A 12,957-nucleotide genomic window follows, 5' to 3' on the forward strand; every position below is an offset into this window, starting at 1 on the left:
AACAGAAATAATATGAATAATTTAGCTGAATCCAAACTGCTCCCAAAGATTTGGAAAACTTGTGATTTTTTTATCTATCAATGTTTTAAGCTATTAAGGGACAACAATGTATATCAACACACAACAACCCCACCCCTCTCCCCCCCCCCAACCCACCAGCACATGCAGGCCCACACAAGCACACATAGAGCTCTACACGTGACACCATCATGTGGCACCAAGGGGACAACCCATTAGAGAAGCACAACACATAACACAAATCCCTCGCACTTAGCATGGATCAAACACCCAACCTCTAGGTTTTAATACACCATGTTACACCCGCTTACCCCAAAACTGTAAAGTAAGGGCCACAACAATGAATATCAACACAAAACAACATATATAAATATAACAGGAATAATTCAGCCAATTATGAACTATACGAATAATTAGGCTTGGACATGGATGTGATGTGGCCGATGATGATTCCAGTATCATATTAAAACTACCTGTATCTTTATAAAAGGCATGTAGCATAACGTGGTTATGTTTCATTCCCTATGCTACGATCCCTTGCCAACAAGGGGTAAGGTGTTGGATAACCCAACTGTAGTATGTTTAATGAAACCTTTCGGAATGCCACTTCCGATGTTGTGGCTGCCAGGAGAGGGTTATTAAGGGTTTGCTGGGTGACCAATGGCCGTATTCCGGGACCGATAGGCTCCTAATCATGACTAGGGTTATCGCTGGGTGACCGATGTGCGATTTTCGGGACCAAGGATGCAACCTAATGTGTCATAGTAGCATGAACCCGACTTAGTTGCATATTAGGTGGTTAAAGTAAAATGAATTGCATCATTTTCGCATCATGGACTATGTGTATGTGCTTGCATGAACCCCATCCGTCACTGAGCTAGTTGCAACTCAAACCATGTGTGTGTTGCTTTTTAGGTGATGTAGATACCATCGTGCCACTAGGCAGCGACACTTCTTCCTCTATGGCTGAGTATGGTGGCAATTGGTGGACACCAGAGCCCAAGGAGCACGATCCCGATTGTGCTTGTGATACTTATGCATATGTTCCACCTTGAGTTAAGAGCGGGATTGTCGTCTTCTCTGATGCTATATTTTTGGATGGTATATTTTGTGGGTATTTTATAGGTATGTTTTGTTAAATGTGGAAACGAATAAACTGTTGTTATGTATTATAATTAACATTATTTGTTCCCCCAAATTGGTTTACATGATTCCATTATATTTTACTCTGATTCTATTGCTATGATTTTAGATGGTTCAATAATATTGTGCTTGTGATGGTTAAGGTACTGCTATTAGAGATCTTGGTAGAGATATAAATTGGGTAAGCGTCTTATTCACACCGCTGGTATCCTAGCAGGAGGGGGGTGTGATAGCTTGGTACTAGAGCGCGATGCTCTACCTTAACTCACAATTTAACTGAACCTTAGGATATTAGGGATTAGGATGGAATAAAAAACTTTAAATTGACCAACCATTTGATAGTGCACAACTAGGAGACAAGAATAGGTGTAAAAGTCGTTTCATTGATAAAGAACTTGAATACATAAGCTTTTACATCAACTTTCTGAAACATAAAGTACTAAAAGCAAGAAATCCTAATTAAACCCCATAACAAGTGCATAATTAAAAGAAAGTAAAAATAGAAGAGAGAGGTGCAGAAATAAAACCTAAAACATCACAACTAGAATTTAAAGCCTGCTCCACTACATAGGAAATCAAGGAAAGGGAAATCCTAAGGCTAGACAAGCATCCTAGTTCCACTACTCCTGATGTGATGCTGGTGGTGCCGAAGGCATCCCAAAAAACACTAGCATCTCCTTCATCTGCTCTCGAGGGACATAACACGATCATCCAAGATGCAGTGCCTCCGGTCTATGCTTTCGAGCCAATTGTCTACCCTTCTGAAGATGTTGTTCATGGCATCCAAACGACTGACCACGTCACCCATACTCCTGTGGTCCCTGAGAAGAAGAGGCCACAAATGTTCCCATCAATGGTGGTGGTGGTGGTGGTGGTGGTGGTGGTGGAAAGGTCCCAAGAGTGGGTGGAATGTCATGATCTTATCCGAGTGCACCTTCGGGGTTCCCCTCGACATCCATGGGCTCCTGATGCATCTGTGGCTGCCCCTACTGCTGCTACTGCTCAAGTCCAACATCCTCATCTTCATCTTCCTCGGTAGCCTCATTGATGTTGGTGGTCATCATCGTGAGGCATTCGTGATTGAAGTCCGACAAGTCCGCCTCCAGAGCCTCCTCCTCATAGTTCACCCTGAAGTACCATAGCCCAAATTCCCAACCCATCTGTCCTCAACCTTATTCACCATGCTTCACATGATATACGGAAGGCTGGGTTGATTCTGCACATAGATGCAGTATGTCACGTATGCCTGTAGGATGGAGACCTCATCATAGTGACCGCCAGTGGGTAGGATGTTCAGCTGCATGGTCCTACTTATGATTTTCAGGGTAGCGCAGTAGTTGGAGTGAGACCACCCAAACTCCTCCCTAGTCAGCATTCGGTCCATCTCCTATAGACGCCCAAGTTCTGGAAGCCAGTCAAGGCAATCCTTGGAGGGCAGAACACTAACTCTCTAGCATTGGCTGACCTCAAAATGTAGGCCAACTCCACCATATTTAAGGAGATATCAGTCCCCTTCACCCTTGAGGTAATGCGAAAACTCTCTGTGCCACGGTTCTCGCATTAGATGTTGCAGAAGAAATACCTCACGAACCTAGGGTTGTCCAAGTACTCCGGCTTCAGGATTCAATACTAGTCCATCGTATCAAACTTTTAACGAGATACGGAACCGTCGAAAATCCCTAGTTCTAACATACTTGTCTGGGTCGACATTTTTATCCTCGAAGGCATCCCAGTGGGCTTGTTCCACCACCGAACGGAACCATTGGTGATTGTACATAGCGAGCAGTTGCTTTGCAGTCATACGGAGGGAAGAGGTGCGGCATACCAACATTGTTGTGAAAAGTGGAAACCTAGGGTTTTGGAGATCAAAAACCTAAGTTAGAACAAGAAAAGTTCAGCAAAATCCTAGGTTAGAATTGTAGAGAAATTCACCGTGGACACATGTACAGCGAAGAACGAACGCGTAAAGGCTCGAGAAAGGCGGCAAGCAGCTAGGGTACCTTCCCTTGGCTGTTCCCCCATCTTCTCCAGAGCAAAAAATAGGTTTTGGAATGAGAAAGTGGGACCCTCATAATCTATTTATCATAAGTCTGGGCTTCACCGGTAGCAACCGATGAAGAAATTCCTCCTTCCAATGACCTAGTTCCGGTGGAGTTTTAGGGCCAATTGGCCTCTGTTTTCTAGCCAGATTCAACAGTGCCCTTCTGGTGACCTGTTTCCGGTGGGATATTTTTACTTTATTTTGGTTTTTTCTACTGTCATGCTCTATAGTCATATGTGAGCCCCCTCCCCCATGCATGTTATAACTGTATGACATGCTTATCCATGTGTTTGTGGTGGCTCATGGAAATTCCCAAACAGGAATTATGTCGCGTCGGAACACCCAATCCAACTCAAATCCACCACCTCCCGCTTCCCCAACGCGAGGTAAAGGCAGGCCATCTAATGCACCTGTTCACCCACCAGTCCTTAACGCACAGGATGTTGCCGCAATAATTGGTAACATGATGCAAGGTATAGAGTAAAGGCAAACGTAGTTTATGGTTGGGATTGATACCCACATCTTAGCTGCTATAGATACTAGAAATGCACCTCCTGCACCTCCTAGTCCACCTGTGCCAGTTCCATTATATACTGGCCTAGCCACCCCGCCCACACCTGACAGACCACCAGAGCAGGTGAACATATGGACGGTTCTCACAAAGATGATGGAGAAGTTCCAGAGACACCGATCTCCGTACTTCTCCAATGTTGATCAGGATCAACTCCAGCTGCCAAGATGAATATGGGGCATAGAGAAGGTTTTCACAATGATGGATTACATCAATGAAAAGAAGATATTGTGTGCAGGCAATATGCTTCAAAATGAGGCGGATGCTTGGTGGGGGTCCACCCAACCTATTCTGACTGCTACAAACCCCAATCCCACATGGGAAGATTTAAGTTCTTCGGAAACTACTTTCTGAAAAGTTTAAAAGATAGGAGAGAGACTAAGTTCTCAGCATTGGTTCATGGATCCAGGTCGGTGCTAGAGTACCAACAGTGATACGAGGGGCTATTCTATTTTGCTCCCGAGCACATCAAAAATGACAGGGCCAAGGCCAGGAAGTTTGAGAAGGGGCTTAAGCCCAACATCGGCTCAACAATAGTGGGACAAAGTATGGGAAAGAGACAAATGAGGTCACAAGAGTTTAAGGGAACCAGTAAGGCTTCTAGGGGGCCTTATCTTAGTCCAACACCAGTTCAGTTTCAAAGGCCATAAGCAAGTCAAGCTTCCCAATCATCCCAACCTAGTGGTGCATCTCAACTAATTGGGCCCAATCCTCGATGTTTTCATTGTGATCAGACAGGGCATTTGGCCAGGACATTCCTCACCGTCGGCTGGGTGACATACCATACACTTTGCCCCTAGGCCACAGCAGACTTACTCGGCCAGCCATCCAACTAGCCTCAACAGGGTAATAGGCCTTAGGCACATGTTTTTGCTATGACTGCAGAAGATGCGAGGCTGCTCCAGGTATGGTGACAAGTACCTTGTCAATTTCATTATTGCCTGCTCACGTATTGTTTGACTCTGGAGCATCTCATTCATTTATATCGCTGGCATCCGCTAGAAAGATGGGAATTCCACCCAAGAGCTTAACTCACAGTTTACCGATTAGTACACCCATAGGAAGTGTAGTGGGTCTAGATTCAGTGTATGAGCCTTGTCCGGTAACTGTTAATGGTTATGACATAATAGCACACCTAATCAAACTAGACATGACCGACTTTGACCTGATTCCAGGAATGGACTAGTTATCCGCCTATAGAGCCAATGTCCAATGTGCTATGCGCAGAGAAGATGATGATTTTTAGAGCCCGTGATGGAGATGACTTCACCTTTGTGGGAGATAAACCCAAGAAGCACAAGATCATTATATCAGCCCTCGAAGCTACTAGACCAAGGGTGTCAGGGTTACTTGGCATCTGTGATGGATACTGAGATAGAGGTCAGACCATTAACTGAGTTAGATGTGGTAAGGGAGTTTCTTGATGTATTTCTGGATGATTTGATGAGATTCCCACCGACCGAGAGATAGAGTTTGTGATAGACTTACTCCCAGGGTTGACACCTGTGTCAAAAGCCCCGTACCGCATGGCCCCCACAGAGTTGAAGGAACTACAAGACCTTTAGAAAAAGGGATTCATTAGACCATGTGTGTCCCCATAAAGAGCACCAGTACGGATGTACATTGATTACCGGGAGCTTTATAAATTAACCATCAAGAACTGGCATCCTTGGCCAAGGATTGATGACCTATTTAACCAGTTGCAGGGTGCTAAGGTGTTTTCCAAGATTGACCTTCGATCGGGCTACCATCAGCTCAGGATCAAGGGTAGTGATGTGAGCAAGACAGCTTTCAGATCTCTACGAGTTCTTGGTAATATCTTTCGGATTAACCAATGCACCAACTGCATTTATGGACTTAATGAACCGGGTATTCTAGGATGTTTTGGACAAGTCTGTAATTGTGTTCATTAATGACATCTTGGTATATCCCAAGAGTGTAGAGGAAAATGGCATCCACCTAAGACTGGTATTACAAAGTTTGAGAGAGAAGCAACTCTATGCCAAGTTCAACAACTGTGAGTTCTGGCTTCCTCAGGTGGCATTTCTAGGCCACATTGTCTCAAATAAGGGTATAGAGGTTGACCTAGGAAAGATGAAGGCAGTGTTTGATGGCACACTCCCAAGAGTGTAGCTGACATCCATAGTTTTCTAGGATTGGCCAGATACTACGAAGGTTTATTGAGAACTCACGCATTTTGGCACCAATGACCCGACTGACACGGAAGGGCATGAAATTTGGGTGGTCCGATGCATGTGAGAAGAGTATCAAAGAATTGAGATAGAGATTGGTATCAACTCAAGTTCTGACTATTCCAACCATTACAAATGGTTTGGTTGTGTATAGTGATGCATCCAAACTGGGTTTGGGTTGTTTGCTAATGCAGGATGGGAAAGTTATTGCTTATGCGTCCCACCAGTTGAAGGACTATGAGAAGAACTACCCTAACAATTTGGAATCGATAATTGTGATCTTTTCTTTGAAGATCTGACAGCACTGCTTATGTGGTGAGAAGAGTGAGATATACAGTGACCGAAGAGCCTAAAGTACTTCACCCAGAAGGAACTCAATATAAGACGAAGGCGGTGGTTGGAACTAATGAAGGATTATGACAGTACTATCCACTACTATCCAGGAAGGGCTAATGTAGTAGTCGATGCACTTAGTAGAAATTCACAGATCCTGACTCTTACTTCATTGACAACCAATGAGCATCTGATTGAAGAGGCCAGGAAGTTGGATTTGGAACTACTAGTGGAAGGTGTCAACTTGTCATTATCGGCATTAGTGGTATAGCCTAGCCTTGTGAACAGGATCACTGCAGCTCAAATTATTGATGCAGAGTTGTAGAGATTGATAACTGACATCAAAAAGGGAAACAGAAAGACCAAATTTCACCTTAACTGATGAGGGAATCCTCAGGTTTAAGGGAAGATTGTCCGTGCCCGAGGACGGTGACTTGAGGGATATTATCCTGAGAGAAGCACACAACTCTTCATACTTCATTCACCCCAACAGCACTAAGATGTACAAGGACCTTAAAGGTTCCTACTAGGTGCCTCACTTGCCAGGAAGTCAAGGTTGAGAGGCAGACACCCTATGGGTTACTACAGTCACTACCCCTCCCGATCTGTAAATAGAACATCACCATTGACTTTGTTATTAAATTGCCCTGCACTAATAAGGGCATGGATGCCATTTGGGTGATTTTTGATCGCTTGACCAAAGTAGCACATTTTATTCAGATGAAAATCACCTTCCCCATGGAGAAGCTAGCCAAGTTGTACATTGACAACATAATTTATCTGCATAGTGTACCAATTAGCATTATCTCTGATCAAGATCCCAGATTTACTTCTAAATTCTAAGGAGGCATACAGAAGGCTATGGGTACACCTGAACTTCAGTGTGGCATTTCACCCTTATACCGATGGGCAATCAGAAAGGACCATTCAGACCTTGGAGGACATACTCCAGGCCTGTGCTCTTGATATGAGTTACAGCTAGGATGAGCACGTCTCACTTATCGAGTTCTCCTACAACAGCTATCAAGCTACCATCGATATGTCCCCGTGTATAGCACAGTATGGTAAAAAGTGTCGGACTACTCTTTATTGGGACGAAGTTGGCGAGCGGGATATCTTAGGTACAAATTTGAAACAGGCCACTAGTGAGAAGGTGGGTGTGATCAAAAAGAGAATTAAAGCAACTCAATCTAGACAAAAAAGTTATGATGATGTTAAGACTTAAGAGAGCATCTAGAATTTGAAGTTGGAGATAAAAGTGTTCCTGGGAATCTCCCCTGTCAAAAGGGTGATGCTGTTCGACAAGAAAGGAAAATTAAGTCCAAGGTTCATGGTGGACCATATGAACTGTTGGCACGAATAGGATTGGTAGCATATAGGATAGCACTACCGCCAAAGTTGGTGTTGCACATGTTGTTTTCCATGTGTCAATGTTGAGGAAGTACATACCCGACCCAACTCACGTCCTGACTTACATACCACGTGAGCTGGATGGAGATTTTTCCTACATGGAGTATCTTGAGAAGATTATCGTTCGAAAGGACCACACCTTCCGCAATCATACTGTTTCCTTCGTCAAGGTACAGTGGATGAACCACCCAGAGCAAGAGGCATCTTGGGAGCGAGAAGATGAGATAAAGAAGAAATACCCCGAATTGTTCATCTTACCAGGTAAGATAAATTTCGAGGACAAAATTCTTATAAGGTGGGGAGAATGTTACACCCGTGACCTAATCGGATCAAATTTAAAATTTTGTGATAGGTCTCGTGCCAGATGTCGTTAGCACTAATGACTTCTGGATTGCAGCAAGCCAACAATCTACTATCGCGAAGGAAGGGATGACCCAACCTATCAATGCATTTCTTGGCTAAAGCATTGGAAGGGATTTAAGCCTTCCAAGCCTAAGCGGTGAGTGACCTCCCCACTTGAGTCCCCACACGTAGTGAAATTTATTGGGAAGACCTTACACACATGCCTAGGGAACCCCCTGGTGATTGGCAAAAGATGGACAAAAGGCTGTCAAATACAGCACTAGGGTCAAGGGCCTAGCCCCATTGGATCTCTTACAGGCAAGCCTTTATACTCTAATAAGAGAACCAAAACAATAGATCGTTTGTCCTTCGCCCGAATCTGCATCGAAGTCTCGGTTGATCGGATTTTGCCTTCATCTGTCATTGTTCTTGAAGGAGATGACCACTCGTTTGAACAAGAAATCCACTATGATTGGATCCCCCCCAGATGCTCAACACCCAACTGCTTCGGACACTCAACCATGTGTTGCAGCAAAACAAAAGAAAAAATAATTTCAAAAAATACTTCAGATGAAGATACTGGGGGAAACACAGTTGAGTCATCTCTAGGATCAGCCAGGCAAGACCCGATCGATGGTTTGTCTTCATACTCGCTCCCTATCAGCCATTTGGGTGACCAGAACTCTCCAAGAAAAACACCCAGACGTAAACGAGGTAGAAGCCAGTGCAGTCCGATCGCCATCTCCGATGATGTTCCTCTTCCATCTAGTACCGCTGGTCCATTGGAAGATCTACTAGGTAATAATTTGTACTCTTTTGGCCTGCCCTGATGATCTCGATGTTGTCAAAGCCCTACCACCTACTCTTCTCCCCCCTTGTTGCTCTTCTGACCACCCTGTTCCCTCCTCTGAGATGGCCTCGGTTCCCGGCTCTCACCCTACTACCCTCTCATCCTCTGGACTTTCGCCATTACTTCCTCTTCTTCTCGCCCTGCTTCGACAATCAATTCTGGTACGATCTCTTCCCCTAATCTCTCGCTTTATCCTTCTATCTCAGCGCTGCCGGTCCAACCGGTTAATCCATTTATACCCCTCAACCAATTCCTCCCAGTCGAACTTCTCTCCAAATTCTCGAAGTTTCCTCTAGACCACCCATTGCATCCAACTAACCTCTACAACCCGACCATATCCAACAGCTCCTTCCTAATCCAAACCTGTCCCCACCTTCCCCCACCCCACCAGACCCATATCCTGGGCCTTCCTCTTCGGCCCAAAACCCTGACCCGCCTCCTTTACCCGCTTCTTCCTATCCACTGTTGGTGCACGAGAACGGTTTCAATGACGTCTCTTGTCTCTACTCTTTGATTTCGGACTCCCTCGAGACTCTCCTCATTTGTTTGCTCCGCAGCCCTAGAAGGCGCCTCGCCCATTTGCAACCATGCTCCTGATTGCCTTGCCGAAGACTTCATTGTTAAAATTTCTTCTGTCGGCCTCCCCTTAGCATTTGTCGTTGCTTCCGCCATTGCCACTACGATTTCTAGCGCTTGTGAGACCTCCTTTGTGCCTGCTACGACTGCTCCCTCTACTGCAACCTACAGCACTGGCCTAGGTACAATTAAACCCCCCATTCCTACCACAGCTCCTCTGCAATTTCTCGCCTTAGAAGGCGACAGCTCTAACTCTCCCGACATCCAATCCGTGGCTATATTAATCGAGAACATTGAAGGCCTGACTTCTAACCTCACTTTAGGGCTTCCGCCTGCCTCCCCCACGCCTTGAAGGCATTGACATCCACCTGCACAGATGTTGCCAATGCTCCTCATAATACCACTACCATTATTGATGCTTTTGGTGCTCCTCACCACTCATCTACTACTGTTCTTGGTGCTCCACTAGGCACACATCACTTGGAATATGCTCCCAATGCCAATTCCCCCCCTGGGAATCATAGTTCTGTGGCTGAAGCAGCCTCTCCCCAATCCAGGTTCAGATTGGATCCCCCCAGATCCCTTACAGCTGGCCACAAGAAGGTCTCAGTCACCATTGACCCAAGGGAATTCCTAACCCCAAACCTATCACCACCACCCTCTCCTCTCCTCTCAAGGAATACTCTCGCCGGACTAAGACCAAGTCTAGTTTTTCCACTGGCTCAAATGAGCTTCGTCAGCCCCCCCACTCCCATCCTCAATGATCCCTTGGATTATATGGAATGTCAGAGGGCTCAATTCCTCTAACATGCATCCATCCGCTCCCAAATTAAATCTTCCAAAGCTACCATTGTCTGTCTCCTCGAAACCTGTGTCGTCGAATTCAATGCCCCTCGTATTGCTGCTTCCATTGAACCCTCTTGGTCCTTTATCTCAAATTATTCCCACTCCCCTAATGGATGCATTTGGATCCTATGGAACACTCTCCTTATCCACATCTCCCATATTGCCTCCTCTCAAGTCAGCCATTTCTCCTTCTCTCCTCCTTCGGGCTCCCCCCTCTATCTTTTCTACAGTCTATACCCATAATAGGGCCCAGGATAGAGTCCCTCTTTGATCTGATCTCCTCTCCTTTTCTTCCTCCCTCTCCTCTTCTTCCTCCCTCTCCTCCACTCTGTGGAGTATTAGAAAAGACTTCAATGTGATCAGGGCTTCCCATGAGAAACTCTGTGGGGCCCCTATAGACACCACCTCCTCTGACCTCTTCAATAAGTGCATTGAGGATATTGAGATGGATGATCTCCGTTGGTCTAGCTCTAAGTTCACTTGGCATAACCGTCATAGTGAACATGACAGCGTGGCTTGTAAACTTGACCGTCTCCTTGTCAATGAGACTTGGCTTACACCCTTCCCTACTTCCCATGCTAGCTTTGACCTCCCGGGCATCTCTGATGACTCCCATCTCCCTCTTTGTCCAGGCCAATATCTCCTTTGGCCCCAAACCCTTCAAGTACTTTGACATGTGGTCACATCATGAGGGATTTCTTCCTTTGGTTAGAGACACCTACGCCATTCCCACCCGTCTCTACCACTCCCCTCATTACTTTTGCAAAAAGCTTAAAAATGTTCAAGCAGCCCTTAAATCCTGGAACCTTGCTACTTTTGGCAATATCTCTGATTAGATCTCTTCCTGCCAAGCTAAACTTGACCTCATTCAGTCCAAGCTTCAACTTGATCCTCTCAACTCCTCCCTGGCTAAGGAAGAAAAGTTGGTTGCACTTAATCTTTCCTCCCGCCTTGCCCAGGAAGAATCCTTTCTCCATAAAAAATCCAGGATCAACTGGCTTGAGCTTGGAGACTCCAACTCAGCTTACTTCCACCGCTCCCTCAAAGCCCACACCAATACCAACTCCATTCTCAAGCTCCCATTCTGGCACTGAGCTTCTCTCCCCCTCGAATATCAAAGCTGAAGCGGTCTCGTATTTCGATGACCTCTTCAACCCTCACTCCACCCCTTCATTGCCTCACCCCCAACATCCTTAATAAATTCATTCCCCATCACCTCATCCCATCCCTTCAAGCCATCCCCTAGAATGATGAAATCCTATCCGCTGTCCTCCATCATAAAGCTAACAAAGCTCCTGGTCTGCATGGCTTCAGCATAGGATTCTTTTCCACATGTTGGCATATCATCCGTGATGCTCTCATCTTTGCCATCTGCAGCTTCTTCCTCAACCCCTCCTAAATCTCTGGCATCAACCACTCCTTCCTTTGCCTCATTCCCAAGAAGGATGGTGCCCAGTGCACGTCTGATTTCAAACCCATCTCCCTCTGCAATCTTCTCTACAAATTCATTGCCAAGATCATCGCTAATAGGATCCAAAAGGTTATTGATTCCCTTATCAATCCAAACCACTCTGCCTTCATTGCGAGTAGAAGCATCTCAAACAACATCATCCTTTGCCAAGAGATAGTCAAAGGCTTCAATCGCAAATCCCACTCTCCTTCCGCCCAAAGATTGACATTCATAAGGCATTTGATTTCATCCGCTGGGATTTCATCTCCAATGTCCTCCAAATGTCCTTCCCCCCGTCCTTTGTTCATTGGGTCCCTCCCGTATTTCCACTCCCCACTTCTCTGTCCTCACTAATGGTAGTCCTTGGGCTATTTCTCCTCCACTGTGGCCATTCTACAGGGACGCCCCCTCCCTCCTTTCCTCTTTTGCTGGCTCTCGAAGTCCTTTCCCACTCAATCCAATCCTCCATCGATCAGCACCTTATCTCCCCCATCCCCAAATGTAGAGCACTTTCTCTAACCCACATGGCTTTTGCTGATGATCTCATAATCTTCTCTAAAGCTGACCCCACCTCTATCACCAACATCATAACCTCCCTTCACCTTTTTGAGTCCCTCTCTGGCCTGAAAATCAACCTCCTCAAATCCAACCTCTTCCTCTCGGGTGTCTCTGATGCGCGTCAAGCTCAGCCCCTTGCCATCTCTGGCTTCTCCCTGGGATCCCTCCTTGTCTGATACCTTGGCCTCCCCCTTATTTCCTCTCATCTCTCCTCTCAGCACTGCTCCCCCATCATTGATTCCATCAGGAAAAGGCTTCACCTCTAGAAAGGTAAGCTGCTCACCTATGCTGGTCGCCTTGTCCTCATTCAATCAGTCCTCCAATCCCTCTACCTCTACAAGTCAAGTATCTTCTTACTCCCCGCTTCCACTTGCAAGGCCATTAACTCCATCCTCTGTGCCTTCCTGTGGAAAGGATCTGAAGCCACCAGATTCCTCCACCCCATGAGCTGGTCTAAAGTTTGTCGTCCCAAGGCTGAAGGTTGTCTAGGTCTCCGCAAAATTAAGGACATTAATTCAGCTGCTATCCTTAAGCTCATCTAGAAGATCGTCTCCAAGCAACGCAGCATCTGAGTCTCCTGGATTTACTCTGTCCCTCTCAAAAATGAATCCATTTGGACCGTCTCCC

General features: G+C 45.8%; 1 protein-coding gene across 2 annotated transcripts in view; it reads right to left on the reverse strand.

The window, feature by feature from the left end:
• Window positions 1-12,957, reverse strand: part of LOC122069529 (probable transcription factor PosF21) — a 59,890-nt gene that overhangs the window by 30,762 nt on the left and 16,171 nt on the right. The gene's annotated exons all lie outside the window — the stretch shown is intronic.

This window comes from Macadamia integrifolia, unplaced genomic scaffold (assembly GCF_013358625.1).
Source record: "Macadamia integrifolia cultivar HAES 741 unplaced genomic scaffold, SCU_Mint_v3 scaffold631, whole genome shotgun sequence".
Taxonomy (NCBI): domain Eukaryota; kingdom Viridiplantae; phylum Streptophyta; class Magnoliopsida; order Proteales; family Proteaceae; genus Macadamia; species Macadamia integrifolia.